Below are 22,494 nucleotides of genomic sequence, written 5' to 3' on the forward strand. Positions count from 1 at the left end.
GAACGACGACGGCGACGACGACAGGCGACACTAGGCTTCATTGGCTTCTTAGGAATTTTGCTGGAAGTGCGTGTCTTCCATACGCGTCTTCGCCTGGTTTTTCTTATACTGGTTTTACGTACCTCCTCTACTGGATCGCTCGGAGGTATGTGCTCTTGTTTAGAAGAGCGCTCGGTGGCCCTCCGCCATACGTTTCAATGGTCGTAAAATAGCCGCTGTTTGATTATTTGCAAATTCAGAACTGTTTGCATGCGCGGCGCGACTATTGTTTACGTTGACTGCGTGGTGAGCACGCTTCGATTTCTAAATAAACGAGCTCGCGAATCTCTTTCGCACTCTCGGCCGACGCGTCGACTTTCTTAGGTGGTCCAGAGCGATCTTTGTGAATAGATCTGAAAGATGAGAAAAGACAGGGGGTTTCGTTAATTCATTACTCGGAAGATGCACAGCTCGGAATAATTATGTCTTCTGTTTACTATCTTTAATCTTCTTGCTTAATGCTTATAGCGCTTTTGGTCTTTTTGGTTTCAGGCTTCTAGCTTCAAGTTTTGGTTTCTAACTTTTGGCTACTAGGTTTTAGCTTTGAGTTCCTGGTTTTAAGCTTCTATCTTCTGGCTTCTGGTTTTTGTTTTGATCTTTTGGTTTCTTACCTCTATCTTCTTCCTTTTGGCTTTTGGTTTTTGGCTTGTATCTACGAACTCTTGGCTTGGCTTCTAACTTTTGGCTCTCAGCTGTCAGTGTTTGGCTTTTGGTTTCATGCTTCCAGCTTTTGGTTTCACACAAGTACCTTTAAGCTTCAAGCGTTCAGCTTTTGGTTTTGATTTCATTCTTCTAGCGTCGGCTTGAAATAGGTATCTAGCTTCAAGCTTTTGATTTTAGTTTCTCGTTTCTCGCTTCTAGCTTTTAATTTCTAGGTTCTAGCATTAGCTCTCACCTCTACCTTCTGGCTTATAGCTTTTGACTTTAAGTTTCTAATTTTGATCTTCTGGTTTCATGCTTCTATCTTCTTGCTTCTGACTCCTGGCTTTTAACTACTAGCAGTTGGCTTCTAATTTCATCTTTCTGTTTCTAGCTTCTGGCTTTAGGCTTGCTATCTTCTAGTGTACAACTTTCAGCATAACGCTTCTGGTTTCATGGTTATAGCTTCTGCTTTCAGACTTCTAGCTTTTGGTGCCTAGCTTTTGGCGTTTAGCTTCAGGTGTCGAATTTCTAGCTTCTTACTTCTGGCTTTTAGTTTTGAGCATCTGGCTTCAGACTTCTATCTTATAGCTTTTCACTCCTTGTTTCCAGCCTTTGGTTTTTAGGTTTTGCTTTTAACTTCTAGCTAGTGGCTAGCTTAAAGTTTCATGCTTTTGGCTTTTAAACTGTTTACATTCAGTTTCTCGTTTTAATATTCTGGTTTTTAGCTTTTGACTTCTACTTTTCAGAATTGAACTTTTGGTTTCATACTTCTACCTTCTTGTTTCTGGTTTTAGCTTCCAACTTCTGGTTTTCAGTTGCATGTTTCTATTTTTTAGCTCTTGACTTCAGACTTTTAGCCTTTGGTTTCTAGCTCTCAGCCTTTGACTTTTGGGTTTATGCTTCTAGACTAAACTACTAGCTTTTGTTTTCAAACTTTCTACTTTTGGCTTTGGGTTTCATGTTCATAGCTTCTGTCTTTAGATTTATTGCTTCTATTCTTTGGCTTCTAGCTTTTGGTTTCAAGCTCTTAGCATTAAGCTTCTCGTGTCAATAACGTACTTATGATTTATAACGTTTGCTTTTTAGCTTTTATCTTCTAGCTTCTGATTCTTAGGTTCTAGCTAGCTTCTGGCATCTAGCTTTAGTTTTAACTTTTAGCTTCTAGCTGCTATCGTTTGGCTTCCAGCTTCCAGCTTCTATAGTTTCCAGCTTCTAGCTTCTAACTTCTAGCTTCAGGCTTCTAGCTTCTAGATTCTAGCTTCCAGCTTCTAGCTTCTACCTTCCAGCTTCTGGCTTCAAGCTTCTGGCTTCTAGCTTCTGGCTTCGAGCTTCTGGCTTCTAGCTTCTGGCTTCTAGCTTCTAGCTTCTAGCTTCTAGCTTCTAGCTTCTAGCTTCTGGCTTCTAGCTTCTGGCTTCTAGCTTCTGGCTTCTAGCTTCTGGCTTCTAGCTTCTGGCTTCAAGCTTCTGGCTTCAAGCTTCTGGCTTCTAGCTTCTGGCTTCTTACTTCTGGCTTTTAGTTTTGAGCATCTGGCTTCAGACTTCTATCTTCTAGCTTTTCACTCCTTGTTTCCAGCCTTTGGTTTTTAGGTTTTGCTTTTAACTTCTAGCTAGTGGCTAGCTTAAAGTTTCATGCTTTTGGCTTTTGAACTGTTTACATTCAGTTTCTCGTTTTAATATTCTGGTTTTTAGCTTTTGACTTCTACCTTTCAGAATTTAACTTTTGGTTTCATACTTCTACCTTCTTGTTTCTGGTTTTAGCTTCCAATTTCTGGTTTTCAGTTGCATGTTGCTAGCTTCTGACTTCTAGCTTCCGGCTTCTAGCTTCTGGCTTCTAGCTTCTGGCTTCTAGCTTCTAGCTTCTAGCTTCTGGCTTCTAGCTTCTGGCTTCTAGCTTCTGGCTTCTAGCTTCTGGCTTCTAGCTTCTGGCTTCTAGCTTCTGGCTTCTACCTTCTGGCTTCTAACTTCCAGCTTCTAGCTTCTGACTTCTAGCTTCCGGCTTCTAGCTTCTGGCTTCTAGCTTCTGGCTTCTAGCTTCTGGCTTCTAGCTTCTAGCTTCTGGCTTCTAGCTTCTGGCTTCTAGCTTCTGGCTTCTAGCTTCTGGCTTCTAGCGAGGGGCTTCTAGCTTCCGGCTTCCAGCTTCTGACATCTAGCTTCTGGCTTCTAGCTTCTGGCTTCTAGCTACTGGCTTCTATCTTCTGGCTTCTAGCTTCTGGCTTCTAGCTTCTGGATTTTAACTTCTGCCTTCTTGCTTCTGGCTTCTAGCTTCTGGCTTCTGGTTTCTGGCTTCTAGCTTCTGGCTTCTAGCTTCTGGCTTCTAGCTTCTGGCTTCTAGCTTCTGGCTTCTAGCTTCTGGCTTCTAGCTTCTGGCTTCTAGCTTCTGGCTTCTAGCTTCTGGCTTTTAGCTTCTGGCTTCTAGCTTCTAGCTTTTAGCTTCTTGCTTCTAGCTTCTTGCTTCTAGCTTCTAGTTTCTAGCTTCTAGCCTCTAGCTTCTAGCTTTTAGCTATAACTTCTGACTTCTAACTTCTAGCTTTTGACTTCTTGCTTTTAGCTTTAGGTTACAAACTTCTAGCTTCTGGATTCCTGGCTTGAAGCTTTAGCTTTTAGCTTCTGGCTTGTCGTTACTAGCTCTAAGCTTCACACTTATAGTTTTTGGCTTTCGGTTTCATGCATCTAGTTTCTGTCTTTGGATTTGTAGTTTCTAGCCTATGGCTTCTAATTAATGGCTTTAATCTTTAAGCATTTTATTTCTCGTTCCAAACGTCTGGCTTCTAGCTTTTGGCTTCTAGCTTCTGGCTTCTGGCTTCTAGCTTCTGGCTTCTAGCTTCTGGATTTTAACTTCTGCCTTCTTGCTTCTGGCTTCTGGTTTCTGGCTTCTAGCTTCTGGCTTCTAGCTTTTGGCTTCTAGCTCCTGGCTTCTAGCTTCTGGCTTCTAACTTCCAGCTTCTAGCTTCTGACTTCTAGCTTCCGGCTTCTAGCTTCTGGCTTCTAGCTTCTGGCTTCTAGCTTCTAGCTTCTGGCTTCTAGCTTCTGGCTTCTAGCTGCTGGCTTCTAGCTTCTGGCTTCTAGCTTCTGGCTTGTAGCATCTGGCTTCTAGCGAGGGGCTTCTAGCTTCCGGCTTCCAGCTTCTGACATCTAACTTCTGGCTTCTAGCTTCTGGCTTCTAGCTCTTAGCTTCTAGCTCTTAGCTTCTAGCTTCTAGCTTCTAGCTTCTAGCTTCTAGCTTCTAGCTTCTGGTTTCTAGCTTCTGGATTCTAGCTTCAGGCTACTAGCTTCTGGCTTCTAGCTTCTAGCTTCAAGCTTCTGGCTTCTAGCTTCTGGTTTCTAGCTTCTGGCTTCTAGCTTCTGGCTTCTAGCTTCTGGCTTCTAGCTTATAGCTTCTAGCTTCTGGCTTCTAGCTTCTAGCTTCTGGCTTCTAGCTTCTAGCTTCTGGCTTCTAGCTTCTAGCTTCTAGCTTCTAGCTTCTGGCTTCTAGCTTCTAGCTTCTAGCTTCTGACTTCTAGCTTCTAGCTTCTAGCTTCTGGCTTCTAGCTTCTGGCTTCTAGCTTCTGGCTTCTGGCTTCTGGCTTCTAGCTTCTGGCTTCTGGCTTCTGACTTCTAGCTTCTGGCTTCTTGCTTCTGGCTTCTAGCTTCTGGCTTCTAGCTTCTGGCTTCTAGCTTCTAGCTTCTGGCTTCTAGCTTCTAGCTTCTAGCTTCTGGCTTCTAGCTTCTGGCTTCTAGCTTCTGGCTTCTAGCTTCTAGCTTCTACCTTCTACCTTCTACCTTAAGCTTCTAGCTTTTAGTTTTAAACTTCTGGTTTGATGCTTCTATCTCAAAGCTTCTGACTTTTGGTTTCAGACTTGTAGCTTTTAGCTTTGAGCTTCTGCTGTCATGCTTCTAGATTCTGGCTTTAGACATCCAGCCTAGCATCGGAGTTTCAGCTTCTGGTTCTTGGTTTCAGGCTTGTAGGTTCTGGCTTCAGATTTTTAGCTTTTAGCTCTTTGTTTCAAACTTGTGGCTTCTAGCTTTCATCTTACAGCTGCTGATTTCTAGATTTTAGCATTTATTTTCTCGTTTCAAACTAGTATTTCTAGCTTCTAGCTTTTGGTTTCTAACTGTTGGTTTCTAGCTTTTATCTTCTAGCCTCTGATGTTTAGCGTCTATCATTCAGTTACTTGTTTAAAACTTCTGGCTTCTAGCTTTTGGCTTCTACCTTTTATCTTCTAGCTTCTGATTTAAAGATTTTAACTTTTGGCTTCTAGATTTAACTTCTGATTTCTAGCTTTTTGCATTTTGATTCTTGTTTCCAATTTTGACTTCTAGCTTGAAGCTTTTGGCTTATGGTTTTAAGCTTCTGGCTTTAGATTTCTAGCTTCCAACTCTTTCCATCAACTTTCAGCTTCAAGCTTTTATTTTTAAACTTCTGGTTCCACCATTCTATCTTCTAGCTTCTGCCTTTAGTTTTCATTTTCTAGCTTCTGGCTTTAGGCTTGCCGCTTTTATCTTTAGCTCCTGGTTTTAAGTTTGTAGCTACTTCACTCTAGCTTATGTCTTCTTACGAGATACATGTAAGAAGATACATGTATCCAGTATCATTAATTTTTTGCTAACTTCCTTATATCTTCCATGTGTTCCACATCAAGTGAATCCAAAAATTCCCTTCAAGGCCAACCTCAATGAATACATCCACACACAGATAAAATACAGATAAATTCCTCAATTTCTCGCGTTCAATCGCAAAATGCCAAACACTGTAACGGCTTTCGCTCCTAGTAAGAAAGGCCTGTAGCCTTGAACGTCTCAATCTTGCTCTGATTTTCCATGTTTGATGTCGCGGTCCCAAGTTCACAGAGGGTAGGTACAGACGTACAGACAAATACACAAGCAAACTCTTTCCCTCCTTCCACCTCATTTGCAACCGGATGAACCCCACCTCCACCTCTCTTGTACAGCTGCACGGGTTACTCGGATCGGGAGATTCGTCGTCGTTTGTCCGTTCCATCTTTTAAGATTTGAGCGATTGCCGGGGTAACCATTCAACGAGCAACGCAACGCTGTAGCAGCAACAGCAACCAACGGCCAAGACCTCCTTCGCTCATTTGAATACATAAATGCACAAAGAAAGTCACAGATTCGTAATAAAAATAACAAAAAAGCAGTTCACATCGAAAACGACGCGACGCGGATACACTATACACTACACACATGGCATGGGCGATGATGGCCAAGGAGAGCAATAAAAAGTTAACGATCATCAAATAGCCAAATAACCGACAAAGAATAAAACGATTTCGCGCACCAAACACCAAGCAGCCAGCGTCGAAATGTCTCCTCAACCGTGTAAATAAGACAAACATGGGAAAATAGGCGATACGGTTCATCGCAACGCAACGACGAAGACGAAATAGGAGCGATCCAAGTAAGCCTTATCGAATATCCATCTCGAACGCCATGCGAAACTATTTTTTACGGTGAAATTAATTGATGGTCTTCGATTTCGAAGCAAGGAAATAGTTTTCAAATAATACACACTAAAGCCTTATTAGAAATTAGTCTAAGGTAACACTGGGTGGAGTCCATGCAGATGATACGGTAAATTCCAGTTCAATGTATGTTTGCGAAACTCCTTCGGGTAAAGATCGTCGAATCTACAAGCGTAATCAGTCTAGAATGTATGTAAACCCTTCTGAAACCTCACTAAACGCCCTGAAATCTCTTGAAACGCTTTAAAACCCCCTCTGGAAGCCCCATGAAACTCGATTCTGTCACATTCGCCCGAAAACCATTCGCCCGAATTCCAATCGCCCGAATGACCATTCGCCCGAAAGTCATCCGCCGATTCCATGCAATTTCTTTGAACAAGTTTTTTTCCTAGTTTTCCATGATGAAAGTTTAAGGACAGACCAATCGCAAGAACAGCTGGACTAGCTATAATAATAATCATATAAGCTTAGTTTGAAAGAACGGTCAATGTTTTGAAGAAGGCCTACTTTCTTGTGAAAATATTACATAATTTATTATCAATTGTTATAGCATTGTTGATCGAGAGGATAGTGCCAAAACTTCAGCACAGAGTACTCAATACTTTTAAGTTAATAGTATTCACGATAGATCTACTCGGAATAACTACGTATCGTTAAAATGAACAATAGTTCCGAAAAATTAAAACGTGTGAGCTAACGGATGCAGAAAAAACAGCAAAATCGCGAGAATGCAGCGTTCTTATTCGAATAAGCTGTTCTTTTGATACCATGTTTTGAATCCAGAAATTGTTTTAACGTCAAGGTTCCCCATAAAATAACAAATTAAAAGAACAGCCCATGATTGAAAGAAGGGCAAATTTATGGTAAAAAATGACATCAAATTGAATTTAATTTCCTTGAAGGTAGAACTAGAAAGAAAAGCCTATTGACAAAAGAAGGGACATAGGAAATCCAGCAAAGATGGGACTGATATGCGATTCACGGCAGTATATTGCTGAAAATGTTTTTAACAGTATAAGTCTTATATCAGACTCTGTTTAAAGAAAGCAATATGCGTATACGACACCTAAATTGATTTCAGAAAAGTATTTCCAAGATTACACTAGTTTACAGCATTTTTGAACTTGGTAAGCTGATGATTGTTTTTGGTGTAGAAACATGCCCTGAGTTCGAAAACGCGAAGGAAAAAAATTACAGTAGAGTGGAAATTTTTTCGACTTTCCATACAAGGTTGATGATTTGAAATCGATTTTTGTTCTATTTTTAAGCGCTCACTTCAAACATCTCATTCTCCGTGATCAATGCTCCGATTGAGCTGATTTTTTTACTGTAACTCGCTTACATATGATGTGTCAAATAACCGTCGAGAAAGAATTTTTAAATCGTTTTTTACTCATTGAAAAAAATATAAATCTTCATATATTTTTGGAAATTTTGCTAAAATTTAAGGAGATCGTCCCCAAAACTCGCCAATATCTTGAATTTCATCAATCTGACACAAATCTTGCATTCAGATGATCGAATGGTATTATATTCAGCTTTTAATTTATGAAAAAAGATTTAAAATTTGTTCAACCAAAATGCAAGATATTTGAATTTTAATAAATTCCATATTTTAAAAAATTGTAAAATTCGATATTGAGCTAAAACTCAAAAACTGTTCTACTTTAAATTTTTTGAAGCACGGTTTTGAAATCAGCGCTAAATTATGCTTCAAAAATTTTGGTCTTTGACAGAAGTTCACGACTTTCGTTTTATTTTGTAAACTAGTGTTATTATGGTTTTCGGGCGAATGGTCTTTCGGGTGAATGGTCTTTTCGGGTGAATGGTATTTCGGGCGAATGGTCTTTTCGGGCGAATGGTCTATTCGGGCGAATGACTTTCGGGCGTTTGTTACATTCGGGCGTTTGTCATTCGGGCATTTGGAATCCGGGCGAATGGTTTTCGGGCGAATGTGACAGAACCATGAAACTCATCTATGAGCCTATACCGCTCCGTTCTGAAACCTTCTGGAACGCCCTAAAACGCCTTTAAAGTCTTCAGAAAAGCCCCATAAAACCCCAATGGAACTGACCTGAACACCTATGTAGCCCACTAAACGCCACCTTATACCTTATGAATCGCCTTGAAGCGCTTGAAAACGTATTGAAATACTTCTGAAAACCTCCCTAACACACCGTGGAACTGACCTGGGATCCTCTGCAGCCTCCTAAAACTCCTCGGAAACGCCCTGAAACGCCTTGAAATCCCTCCCCAGAACACCATGGAACTGACCTGACAGTCTGTTTAACCCCCTAAAATCCCTCTGACACCTTCAAGAAGGTTTCAGGGCAGAAGGTCGAAGGACAAAATGTCGAAGGGCAAAAGGTCGAATGGGATAAAGGGTCAAATGGACAATAGGTCGAATGGATCAAAAGATCGAATGGACAAACAGTTTTCTAGACCGTATTGCCATCTGATGTGTCTCTGTTATAAGAAAAAAATCTTTATTAAGTCCTTTTTTGTTGTCCATTGAGGGAATTGTAGTGCTGTTATTGAAATCATATGCAATTCAGCCATTAATATTTCTATATGATTTTTTTCCTTCTTTTGTTCATGTTCATGGCAGGTTTGTTAGATTTTTGTTCATGAACTCTTCCTTTTTGCATTCATAGGCTAATCTTTTAAGTTTTGTTGCTGAAATATTAATAACTTTTCAATGTTTTCCAATTTGTCTTTTGTCTATTAAACCTCATTCTTCTGATGATCACATTGGCAGCTTAGAATGTTACCCGGAGTTTGTACTCTTTTCTGAATTCCTTCGATCATAATTCGGTCAAACGGCCTTTGGCCAAATGACCCTTTCGGCCAAATGGCATTCGGCCAAATGGCGTTCAGCCAAACGACATTCAGCCAAATGGTCGGACACCTGGTTTTAGAACCTAAAACACTATTAAACAGTTGCCATCTTGAATTTGGAGCCGCTATTTTGGATTTGAGACCGCCATCTTGGATATTTTGGTCTCCTTTTTCTGACTCCAAACATCTTCCCCATACCCTAAAACTGTATTACAGCCGCCATCTTGAATTTGGGGCAACATCGTGGAATTTCTGATCTCCAGTGTTGATTTCCACACAAAATTCGTCAACCATGCTAAAGGTTACAAAAATCGCCGCAGTTTGATGTGTCCTATAATGGGGTATGGTTCAGTTTCATATACGGCCAGTTCTACCGGTGCTGGTATGGATCACTGAAATTACCAATCCGGAACGCCTTGACCATTAGGAAGTTCCTTAAAAGTGAGTGACCTTTTTTGTACATAGACATACATACACACACACATACATACACACAGGCATACACACAGACATCATCTCAATTCGTTGAACTGAGTTGGACACTTCGAGCTTTCTAAATTCGTTTTTTAGTGAACATATAGCCACACAGAAACAGACGTAACACTTAGAACAAATTGTATTAAAAATCATCGTCACGAAATTGTAATCGCCCAATGCTAATCATGTCATGTTTGGACAAGCCACCACTAGATGGCGGTAGTGAGCAAACGTCAATCAGGAGCAAAAACGATGCCAGCAAGTATGAGAACATGCCTGACAATTCTTACAAAAATAAAAAATATCCAGTTTTGAATATAGACCATAGATACCATAGAGTGCCATAGAGTCGGAGATACATGGTTGAGCAATACGATTTTAATGTGTTTTACCATGAACTTGGAGTGCAACGAGCAGTCCATTTTGGATATTGAAAACGTCAGGCTTGGATTTATGAATGGCTACACGAACTGACAGTTCGTTTGGCTACAGTTGGCTTCGTTTCCGCGGGTCTGTGTACCTTGAGAAGCCAAAATATCGTTTACATTTTATGTGTTGCACTGTGTTAGTATAGTTATTCGTAAATTTTACCTACTAATTTTGGCGATACGGGACAACTGTATCAACAACTTTTTTAACTACCGATAACCTTTTTTAAGCTATTCTTCCATAAATATGACCAATCGTGTTTTCAAAGGTATCAAATCTTACAAAAGTGCTCTACAGTGACGATTCGTTCGTTGAGAGCTCGTTAGATGGGCTGTCTCGATGGTTGAATGTTCACTGGTTGGGGCAAAACCCAACTAAAAAGCACTGTCAATGTCAAAATAGATGTTAAAACGAGTTTGACGTCTGACCGCCGTCGCATCACAGCTCCTGTATACAGAACGTTTACGCAAGTATGTGAGTGTTCCGTGACGTATTTCTCGTCACTTGCGTGTGTCTAGAGCATTTTGATCAGTTGTCAGTTGCCCCAACGAACGAACACGATTCGCTAATCGGGGCGCAGTCGTGACCCAACCAGCGAATCTGGACTGTACACAAATTCTTCCATAAATCATTTTTGCCTTTCTCGTGCACCAAGGTGTACCGAAAGGCTATATGTTCGTTCACTCCAAAAACGAAAATTGGATAGAGCCCCGGAGGGGTCAAGTCTTATATACCAATTGACTCCCCAAGTAACACACTTGTCAGAGAAGAGTCACGGCGGCGCAGGTTTTTGTTGAGCAGAAGTCAGTGTGACTTGCTTCTAACAAATAAATACTTACTTGCTAGAAGTAAGTCATAGGGACTCCTGCGCAACAAAAACCTGCGCCGCCGTGACTCTTCTGTGACAAGTGTGTTACTTGGGTCAGCTCGACGAGTTGAGATGTGTGTATGTGTGTGTGTATGTGTACAAAAAGGTCACCTCATTTTTAGTTAGTAAATGTCAACTGATTTCAACGACCGAGGGTTCATTCGACGGGGTATATTGTCCCATTGTTTCCTATTGAAAATGGTTCAGATCGGTCAAGCCGTTCCGGTGTTATGACCATTTAGGTGTTCCGGACCGGTACCTCAGGAAGGGACCAGATATGAAAATTCAACAAACCAACCAAATATAAAAGTAAACCAAATCCATGCATGCGACACATCAAATCGCCGCTTTTTCTATAACCTGATGAATGGTTAACAGATAAACAATCTCAGACCATTCCGGAACCGATTCCGGGTGTCCCACCGGAAGTGGCCAAATATAAAAATGAACCGGACCCCCTTGAGTGATAAGCAAAGAAATAGACTAATCCCACATTAGAAACTACTGGTAGTGTTCCGGAATTGGTTCCAGGTGTCTTGCCGAAAGTGGCCAAATGTAGAAGCGAACTATACCAATATTCGCAACACATCAAATGGCTTTTTAGGTATCTTGATGAACGGTTAACAAGAAGAAATATCTTAGATCATACTTGGGAAAACTAGTAGTGTCCCGGTTCCAGGTGTCCCTCCAGATGTGGTTAATGTGGCTTTTTCGATAACATGAACGGTTTTCATGAAAATCGCCTCAGATTACGTTAGAGACCACCGGTTGTGGAACGCTTCCGAGCTTGCTTCCGGGTGTCCCGCCGGAATTGGTCAAATGTATAAATGAACCATGTAAATGTTCTGGAACCGGTTCAGGGTGTCCCACCGGAAGTAGACATATATAAAAGTGAACCAAACTCTTTTTGTCTGGTGCATGGATAATAAGACAATGGGTACAGTCCACAGAATTTACAATTGGGAGTGTTACTAACTCCGTGTAAACTGATTAACAGTTAGTATTTACATAAGCTCAGACCAGAATATTTAAATGTGATATCGGTAGTGTTCCGGAATCATTTCCGGGTGTCCCGTCGAAAGTGGCAAAATATAAAGTATACCAAACTCATGTATGGGGCACATCAAATCGTGACATTTCGATATGCTAATGAACAATTAGCAAGAAAATAGGCTCAGACTGCATAAGAGGCTACCGGTGGTGTTTCAGAAGCAGTGTTGGGTGCTTCAGTGGAATTACGAAAGTGAACAAAATCAATGCAAGCGATAGACATGTGTGAGAGAACCAAAAAACTAAATCGATCTTATCAGACTACACTATTTTAGATTCCAGAAATGTAAATATACAGTACGTTGTATGGAAAAAAATAAGCGCATAAACCCCTAACATTTTTTTAAATCGCCATTTGCGTCTGAAATTTCTGCGCAAAATGTAGTTGAAATTTGAATGGGATTTAGTATTGGCAATTCAAATTACTACATTACAAATTTTACATGAATCTTGTAACCAATAATAAAATCTAGCTCAAAGTGTACATGCATCTGGGTAATTCTCGCTGAGACCGGCCCACTATTTACACCTTGTCTTCAAAAATGTTTAAGGTGCCGATTTTCTGAAAGTCCTCGTTAAAAAAGTAAGGAAAACGTATTTGGTTACTCAAATTGATGGACCTCCCGTTGTTGGAGCCACAACAATTTTTGCGGACTCCTTGATTTTGGTCAAATGGTGGCTCATTTAAACCGTGAGTATTGTGTTGTTCTTTGCTGTGCATGCATCGCTCCTGTAAGGGGTGAGTATGGCAGCATATTCGATCGCGTTCGCTATTGTCTCGAGTGAAAATCAAAACAATAGATGCGCGGGTGTTTAGTGTTCAGTATTGTGTTGTTCTTTGCTGAGTATTGTGTTGTTCTTTACAGAGAAAAACATTAATCAAGACAATTAGATGTTCGGCATTGAACCACAAAAACCCCACACCAATTGGTGAGATCGTTCCAATATTATTTATTTATAAATAGTTCTACTTCAGTATATTTACTTTATAACTGCATATAAGTTGAAAATTCGCTATTTTCAACATCCTTTCATCTATTGGAAGATGCTTCAGTTCTGGGCTCTTTCTAAGTTGATGAAGGGATTTATAAATGCTTGCAAGGACTTGGCCAGGTGTGTGGAGCTGAGTGAATCTATGACATTGTAGATAGTAGCGACATCACCAATGTCAATGGAAATATTCAACTTTGCAGCTCCATCCAAGATTTGTGCAAGTATTCATGCTATGCTATGCTATGCTATGCTATGGTGGCTCATTTAAACCGTTATAACTCGAAAGTTTCTCCAAAAACCACCTCAAAACGAAATGTTGTTAAAAAGAGGAAAGATAGAGCTACTAATTACAATAATAAAAAGTTGGGTTGGCCATATTGATTTTGGCCGCCATCTTGGATTTTTATACCAAAACATTTTTTTCACCATGATGGCAACCACCGATTTTCAAAATTTTTGCATCAATAAAAAGCTGAGACATTTATACATAACATATCGCAAAATTAGAGATGTCTTTTCTTCTTTCAAATATCTGCCGTTTTGTAAACCATGTTACTTTTGCGCACTAGGCCCGGTGCCGGCCGCAGTGTTATTTCGCAGTGTTTACGAACACCAATTTAAAATCTGAACCCACTAATGGAAAGCTGAAGGTTTAGGGGAGACTGAGGAGACTTGATCCCTGGGGAGACTTGTTCCCCCCATATTTTCTCGGAATCAAAAACAGTTTTCTTCTAGCATATTTTTTCCAAAACAACATCTGGACAGACGACAATGTTTTGGCTACAATTGATTTTAATTGTGTATTGCATTATTTTTTAATGACTAATGGTTTGTTTTCAGTCCTTCAGAAATCTTTTAGGCGATTCCGAAAAATCTCAATAACTTTGTGAAAACTGAACCAAATCGTGTCAAAATTTCACTGCACATAGTATAAATAAAGTACTATCAAACGTATTTATTCAAATAAGGCTGTTATATAAATATTTCAATTAATGTAGCTTGGTGTATACAACAGTGACATGGGGAGACTTGATCCCTTGAGGATTACACACACATTATACATGTGAAAAATAAAATTCTATTTGGAAGCCTCTATTTACTCGGAATTCTAGTATATTCAATGATAAAACGTATAAGATAATTATTATTTTGCTACACACCATTAAAAGGGGGATCAAGTCTCCCCATTTTCAAAATACGGCATATCCTTAACAATTTAAGAAAATCTTATAATTTCAAATACACCATATTCATAAAAAATGTAAGAAAACTTGAAACGGAAATGAACAGGAAGCTTCTGGAGTTATTTTCCCTTTAAATTAAACATGTGCTCAAAAGGGGATCAATTGTGACCCATTTTTGAAAAATACATCATAAGACATGCCTCCGTAAAAACACAGTTTTGACAACTTTAACAATAATTTAAAGTCCTTATGTTGTGTATAAACTTGCAATAGATGTTTACCTGCCATTCTGTACGAAAAACGGATATAGTTTTGTGTTTTTTCTTAATGTTACAGGCAAATTAAGAAAAAGGGATCAAGTCTCCCCAGTCTCCCCTAAGCTTTTCAACACACTAAAAAAGTTATAAAAGCAATGCCCGCATCATTGAGAAACACCCAAGTAACAATTATCAGTTTAAGAAATGTTTCTCAGAGCAGCGTTGTTAGGGGCCGTTCATAAACCACGTAGACTTTTTGGAGGGAGGGGGGGCCTAATCAAAGTCTACGCTCCATATAAATTTCAAAATTTTGGTTTACATGGTTTATGAACAGCCCCTTAAGCTTTAAGTCGAACTATATTGGATATAGTTGAGATGAAACTGTTGTTCAACTCTTGTTAGCCCAGAAATGGAGAACTTGTGTAATAACATCCGTTCTATAAGCATTGTGAATGTTATGTTTATTCAATGATCGTGCCATAGTTTAACAGCTGGTGTTCAACGTTCAAACCTTTTACTATTTACAAATATATTAGAAACTTTTCTTCAACGTTTATTAAACCAAGTTGTATGATGTATTTTTGTATAATCGTTTAATAAAGATGTAAGAAACAATTATAGCAATTAGCTGCTGGGTTCATAATAACAAGCATTCTACGACAATGCAATCAATATATGGCAATCATTTTAATTTTTACATTTGGTTGAACAAATGCTGCCAAAAAGTTTCTTGAATGTTTCTTCAATATAACTGTATGAATGTTAGCAAAAATTATTTTTCTTTTTGCATATTTTTTCATATGTGAATAATTTGAAACAACTAATTATGACCATATTTACCTATATTAACGCATTTCAATCACATTTTTATGATAGAACTCACATCAATGACAAGACTCGAACTCGGGACCCACTGCTTCTCTGCCGTCTGCATCTGCTCTTCTCCAATCAGGACTACATGAACCCTCCTTTGGCATTGGGGTAATTTTTGACCCAAACTGTACACTACGTCAGCGAGCTGTTCCCGCGGTGATGCAAAAGGAAGGTTAAAACAGTATTTAAACATTGATCCGAATACGCTGCCGTTCGTGCGTTGCTTAAACATCGCTTAAGCTTTGTTATTCGACTAATTGTTTACATCAACACTGAAGCTGATCAATGTTTGATTAATCATGTCCGTAACGTTTATTCGTGTAAATAGAGTTTTCAATAAGCTTTGATCATCAGCAGCGCTACTGGAGCCTAAAAATAGCTGTATGGTCAATTAGCTACGGTGCGGTGTTGTTTTGCAAGATTGGTGACTTTTCAAACATATATATTTTCCTTTCTCAGACCCAATAAAGTTATTCGTTCTTTGTTTTCGGAACTTCAATTTCGTGTACGGAGGAAAAATATGTTATCTCCTTGTGAATCTTTTGACAAAAAGTGAATCCTGAATCCGGTCGAGATTGATAGGCTGAATGCGTGTCACGATGAAGGAAAACTTCTCGGCGCTGCTAGTTAGAGAAGCCAACTGCTGTTTTGAAGCTCGGTTGTTTTGCTGCCGTTGGTCAGTGTAGTGTGAAAGGTGAGTCGTGATATTTTTTGAAGTGTGATTTAATGATTTAGAGATGTTGCAAGGCTCTTGTTTGATGTTATTAAATAATACGTAGCCGCAGATGCTCTTATTAGGCTCCTAATCAACAACCATGTTTACAAATGCCAGCATGACGAACAATGGTAATTAAGTGATATTATTACACTGCTAATCAGCAGCTGAACAAAACGATTAAGACAGTATTCTTGAACTATGTTTAAGCTACTTCTTCCACTGTGAATAATATGTGGAATAATGGTATCTGATGCGTCGGAAACAGCATGTATTCGTACATTATTACAACAGTATTTGGCTGTCGATGGAAATTCCTTAACAGCTTTCTTTAAACTTCTGTTCGATTAGTTGTTCAATTAACAAAGATATGATGAACAAAAGTGTTGTTTTCGCTGTATGAAATATTTATTCGACACTTTTTTCAACACATACTATTGTTCAACTGTCGGCGCTTTTATTGAACACTTCTGGAGCAACATTTGAAAAGAGCCCAAGAGGTCTTGTGTCTTTTTTCGAAAACGCTCCATAGGGCCTAAGAGCAGCTCGCCCACGCAAATGAACACCGTTATCCGAAAGATCGATGTTTGCTCTATATGATAACGGTCTTAGTTTGTGTGAATAAGCTGATGGGGGCTCAGGAGCGACGTGTGAAGTCATTGTTTACCAATGCTTGTATGGCCTTTTCAAATGTTGCTCCAGACTTGTTAAAATGGCATGCTTATTAGTAGTTCTGAATTGTTACTTGGGCAGTCAAAAACGGAAACGAACCTCCGATGTACCCTAATTTTGCGGCAGGTGCCTTCCCGAGCAGAGTGTAAGTACTGACGATCAAAATGTGATATTGGTTTGTTTGAGATAAGAGGTAAAAGTACAACAAATAAAAGCAAAAAAATGTTCTTGAACCATCTAACCAATAACAAAATTTGATATTTGAAGATCAATCAAATAGCTCACTGCTATTGGTTAGATCTTACCAAGAGCTAAATGTGCTATGATGATGTTCCAGTAATAAAATTGAGATAATATTTTCAGTACTTTTACCTCTTATCTCAAACAAACAAATATCACTTTTTGATGTCCGTATCAAAATATGTTATTATTGAGCTTTTTTCCTCTGCTCGGGTTTGTGTATACATGCAGGCCTAAACTCGGATGCTGTTGCATGTCGTTGCCGGTGCGCATGGAAATGTATGGAGAAAACGTGGCTTAATTTACAAAACTGCGGATAACTTTTGATAGAAAAAAGACATCTCTAATTTTTTGATATGTTATGTATAAATGTCTCAGCTTTCAAAAATTTGCAAAAATTTTGAAAATAGGTGGTTGCCATCATGATGAAAAAAATGTTTTGGTATAAAAATCCAAGATGGCGGCCAAAGCCAATATGGCCAACCCAACTTTTTATTATTGTAAATAGTAGCTCTATCTTTCCTCTTTTTAACAACATTTCGTTTTGAGGTGGTTTTTGGAGAAACTTTCGAGTTATAACGGTTTAACACTTATGTGGCCGGCAGGGTACCCGGGTACCTTTTTCAATTTCAAATCTCGATATTTTAATGGTTATTGAGACTAGGATGTTGGAACTCTGTTAGATCTTAGAACTCGTGAATATACATCTATTAATGGGGTTGACCGAATTTTAAAGTGAGGAAGGGCAGGGGGAGGGGCTCCTTCATTTTTTTTATTACGTGGAAGGGGATATGATCATTTCCATTTCGTGGGTACCCGGGTACCCTGCCGGCCTTCTACGGGTGTTTTTTTTGCTGGCCACACTACGGTTAAATGAGCCACCATTTGACCAAAATCGAGGGGTCTGCAAAAATTGTTGTGGCTCCAACTAACGGGGGGTCCATCAATTTGAGTAACCAAATGCGTTTTCCTTACTTTTTTAACGAGGACTTTCAGAAAATCGACACTTTAAGCATTTTTGAAGACAAGGTTTAAATAGTGGGCCGGTCTCAGCGAGAATTATACCCATCTGTGAAATCAGGTGGATTAATCTGTTTTTTTTATTTTGTTCTCGAGCTTTGTCATATACATATTATTCTAAAACTATTTCTGAAGCTTGTGCTTGGAGTTTTAAAAAAGCTAGCTTTTTTATTGCGACCATTAACATGTGTTTTCATATGTTTTTTTTCCAGCCTAACAATACTTTCCTTTTAAAAAATCTTTTGCTTGAAATTACAAAAAAAAATTTTCAAGGTGGGAATCCGTAGCAGGTTGCTAGGGCAGGGGTTCTCAAACTTTTTGAACTTGCGACCCATTTTAGATTTTTATAGGATTTGGCGACCCACCAGCACGTATTTTCATAAAATACTGAGCATTATATTAATTATATTTCATCACTTTCTTTTACACATGCTAGAAAAAAAGAAAAAAAAATCATACCATTTTTACAAAGTTGTTGCAAAAATAGCTGCGATTTACGCCACAGATTTCCGAATTCATTAACGTTTATTGAAAAGTTACAAATTCCTATAAATAGAGCAAGATTAGAATTTTGTGCTAAATGAAAAAGGAAATTTTTCCTTACGTTTTGTGTCTCACTATTCTTCAACTAAATTCAAGCATTCGAGACCGTACTGAGCACTTCCAGCTTTTTACGAGCAGCTTCAACTGTCAATTTTTTTTATAATTTAGTAAGGAGCAATTCAAGGGGTTTATTTAGAATTTTTACCCATTTACTTAAACCGCGATTAAGTGACGTAGTAGGTCTGTTAAAAAACTCGCCGTTTCTTTTTAGCTTCGTAATCCAAGTTTGTTTCTTGCTAAATATAGACACTTATTAGAACGCGAAATACTTCAAATTTTGCTTTCTACATCTTACCTGTCTAGCAAATGGGTTAAGCAAACTTAAGCTAACTGATTAAATTATAAAAATACAGTAACTAAAAAACGGCTTCTATCAATCGTGACGAGATTGTTTTCTATCTTCTCTGCCTCTGAATTCTGCTTATCATCGAGTATGACGGATCGTGATCTAATGACAGAACGGCTGGCATCGATGACAGGCGGTGTCATTCAGTGGTAGACCTTCCTCGGGTAGCGCTGGTGGTAGCAGAACTACAAGGGGTTCGCAGATCGACGGGCGCGCTTACAAAAGTCTTTGAAAATTAGTGGCAATTTTATGATGCTGCAGAACTTCAAAATTTACTTTAAAATGGAAGATTGGGTTTTAATACTATACCTACAGTGTATTAAACAATTGTCCGTACAGCAAATTTTTTGTCAAAATAATTTTTCATTCAAATGTTTATAACTTTTTTATATGTCATTCAAAAACGCTAAAATTTGGTCCAACCATGAATCATATATTAATGCTCCATTGGTAAAATTTTGAGCGAGATCGAATAAGTTTTCTGAAAGTTATAGAACTTTTAGTAAAACTTATGAGATTTTTGAACACATTTTTAAAACATTTTATCTCAATATGTACTCGATGAAACTTTTTAATTTTTTTTTTGTGTTACAGCTTAAACCAAAGATTTTCATATGCAACAATATATGGGGTTTTATATTCACTACAAAAAATATGAAAATTTGCATATGTAGTTGACGATGTTTAAAAAATTACCATATTTTGCACATATATTCTGCCAAACGTTTTCTACCAATAAGAGTTCATTAACTGAACGAAAAATGCATAGGACCTACTCTTCGTAAGTAGTTTAGTAGGTCCTATATAAAAATATTACAATAAGAGAGTTTAAAAAAGTTGAAAACATTTGGCACTTTTATTGATTAAAATATGATAAATTTCCAAATAATTCTCTGAACATATACAGATTTTTCATATTTTTTGTAGTAAATATTAAACCTCAAACGAAGCTGCATATGAAAGCCTTAGTTATAAGCTGTAACACAAAAAATATTGAAAAAGTTTCATCAATTACATATTAAGATATAATGTTTTAAAAATGTGTTCAAAAATCTTATAAGTTTTAATAAAAGTTCTATAACTTTCAGAAAACTTATTCGATCTCGCTCAAAATTTTACCAATGGAGCTTCAATATATGGTTTATGACTGGTCAAAATTTCAGCGTTTTTGATTGACGTATAAAAAAGTTATAAACATTTGAATGAAAAATAATTTTGACCAAAAAATTGCTGTACGGGCAATTGTTTGATACACTGTATGTATAGCGAGTGGGTAAACATCAAGTAAAGCTTTAAGAAATATAGTACTGCTGGATAGTTAGATGAGTCTTCTTGGAATTACTGGTCATAGTCTTCACAATCACATATTTAATTTCTATTTCTATTGATATCTCTCTTCAGTTGTTCTGTATTCTGTAAAAGTTCAGGAGGTCGACATTCAGAAGAATTTAAGGTCGACCGAAGTTAAGCTTTACTGAAGTTCGGTAAAAGTAAGGTTTCTTGTCGAAGTTTGGTGATTTTTTTTTTGCTGATATATGGTATTTCAATTTTTATAATTTAACTATTGCACCTGACGTGTAAATCAAAATGGATACTGTTAGCAACAACTTAAACTCATTTTTCGGAAACACAAGGAAAATAAAAAATTTAACCATAATCTTAAACCTTCAGAATGAAAACTCATAGTTTTAGCATCGATTACAGAACGCAGACACTACTTGCAATATTCAATATACTCCAGGCTTAGACTTATAGTGCAAAGTTTAGAATAAAATTAAGGAGAAACAGAATTTCTGGAAATAACTTTGCCGATTCTCCAAGGGAATATTTATAAATTAGAAAATGGCAAGCAGTATCCCAAAGCAGCAGCCCAAGCCTTCGCGACCCACCAAAAATTAGCCCGCGACCCACCAGTGGGTCGCGACCCATAGTTTGAGAAACGCTGTGCTAGGGTGTTAAGTTTGAGAACTGAAACAATACATTATGTCTAGACTCTAGACTCTCGGCTAGACCAAAAATCTAACCCACCTTATTCAGATTTAACAATCTGAAACCTTGCTTGGGTAGACTAACTGGCGGCTCACGTAGAATCAACATTCTAGTATAATCTGACCGCGCAGCAGTCTCTGTCTGCCACTGCCCAAATCAGCATTCTCTCGGTTTTCGAATAACGCTCGCGCCACCGTCTGTAACCCAAAACCCATAGAAAACGCATGCATGTGCCTCCACACGGCGATAACCCCGGCCGGGCCGCGGCGACCGAAAGACAGACAGTGCACCGCGAGCGACCGCAAGTAGGTAATTCGCTAATCTTTGCAGCACACCACCGGTGTGCGGTACGGTGCGATGTCACCCACCCCCTTGCCCACGCCCACCCTGTCCGATCCTTATTCGGGCGACCGGAGCGCACGCGAGAGCACGTTGATTCCGACCGAGTCATATAGGTAACTGTATGTAAGCGAATCCAAAAAACGAACTTACCCTCCTACAGCATCCGTTCCCAATCGATCGTAGCTCTCTTCTTTACACTGCTGATCTTGGTGGTGGTAGTGGTGAATAACAATAACAACTACACAAGATCACATTCATGCTCTCTTCTATAGGTGTTTTCCTTTTATTTTATTTATTTTCGTTTGACCGGTATAAGCACTCACAATCACTAGACAGACGAACGGAGAGCAGCTTCGTAAAAATCACGTTTCTTGAGGAAGCGCGTTTGTGTTCACTATGCACTTTGATAAGCAGATGTCGCACACGATGCACCATTCAATAAACACTGATATGAAACGAGCTCACCGTCTCGCACAAGATGACACAAGAATGGGACACTTTCGGCTGTGCAGCGTAGGATGCACTCTAGCGCGTGTTCTACGTTTGCGCCTAGGCTTCGGTAATACACGATTCACACGCGACCTCGCTCACTTGAGTCGACACTGTAACCACCGACGGATCGTTGTGATCCTTTCTAGATTACTTCGAGCCATGGTCCTCTTGAGCCGTATAAATTCGCCGTTTCCTCCCCGTTGCACTTCCGAGCTGTAATCTGACTGATCTCACTTCTTCTAGGTTCTTCGTCGCACTCGTTCTTGTTGATTGAATTAATATTAATTTATAAACATTCCTCCCCCGTTCTGTAACCGCGTTCTGCGCTTCGTTGACCCCTCAAATCGTTCCCAATTACGTTCTGCACGCTTCTTTCCCTTATCTTGCTCTCGCTCTCTTTCTCTAGCTCCGTCTTCGTTCGCTCGGAACCGCACCGACCCAATTGTGACGATTTAACACGTATGCTTCATCTCTGTTTGGCACCCGCAAAATTACCATATGGTCGGCGCCGAATTTGCCATCCGTCTCTGTTTAGCCCACTGACAACCACAAACCAAATCAGTGTTGTTCGCGTTAGATCGCCGCTGATTCTGTCCCTATCATATCAAAAACAATTTTTATCCCATAGTTCACTGTTATCCGATTTGACCATCCGCGCGAAACCGCTAAGCCGCAGAGTTCAAAACCGCGAAAGACGGGGACCTAACTGCGTCCCGCAGAACCGTTGCAAGAAGGGCCCTAGAACCGCGCGCCTGTCCGACCGACAACCCGGGGGTCAAGTTAGAGAGGCTAGAATATCAAACACCAAACACGTCCATCCGCGCCAGTGATTCCACTGCTACTCATCGCGCTCAGCGACGACGGTCTTCGCAGTCACAGTCGCTGCTGTGCTGCCCGTAGTCGTCGTCGTCGTCATTAGTCGATTACACAGCCAGCCGCGCATGATGCGGGACACCCCGACCCGAA

The 22,494-nt window shown here is 39.3% G+C and overlaps 1 protein-coding gene across 5 annotated transcripts in view; it reads right to left on the bottom strand.

Moving 5' to 3' along the window:
- The window catches only part of LOC109415966 (high affinity cGMP-specific 3',5'-cyclic phosphodiesterase 9A), a 680,025-nt gene extending 657,577 nt beyond the window's left edge, over positions 1–22,448 (bottom strand). For 2 of the 5 annotated variants that reach the window (XM_062856639.1, XM_062856630.1), the window contains exons 1-2: positions 21,187–22,448; positions 123–392 (exon numbers count right to left, since the gene is read on the bottom strand). The gene's annotated coding sequence lies outside the window, so the exon portion shown is untranslated. The remainder of the gene's footprint in view (positions 1–122; positions 393–21,186) is intronic. The other 3 variants (XM_062856643.1, XM_062856644.1, XM_062856633.1) reach the window with 3 other exon arrangements.
- Positions 22,449–22,494: the final 46 nt, after the last annotated feature.

Source organism: Aedes albopictus, chromosome 3, assembly GCF_035046485.1.
Source record: "Aedes albopictus strain Foshan chromosome 3, AalbF5, whole genome shotgun sequence".
In the NCBI taxonomy this organism is placed as follows: Eukaryota; Metazoa; Arthropoda; class Insecta; order Diptera; family Culicidae; genus Aedes; species Aedes albopictus.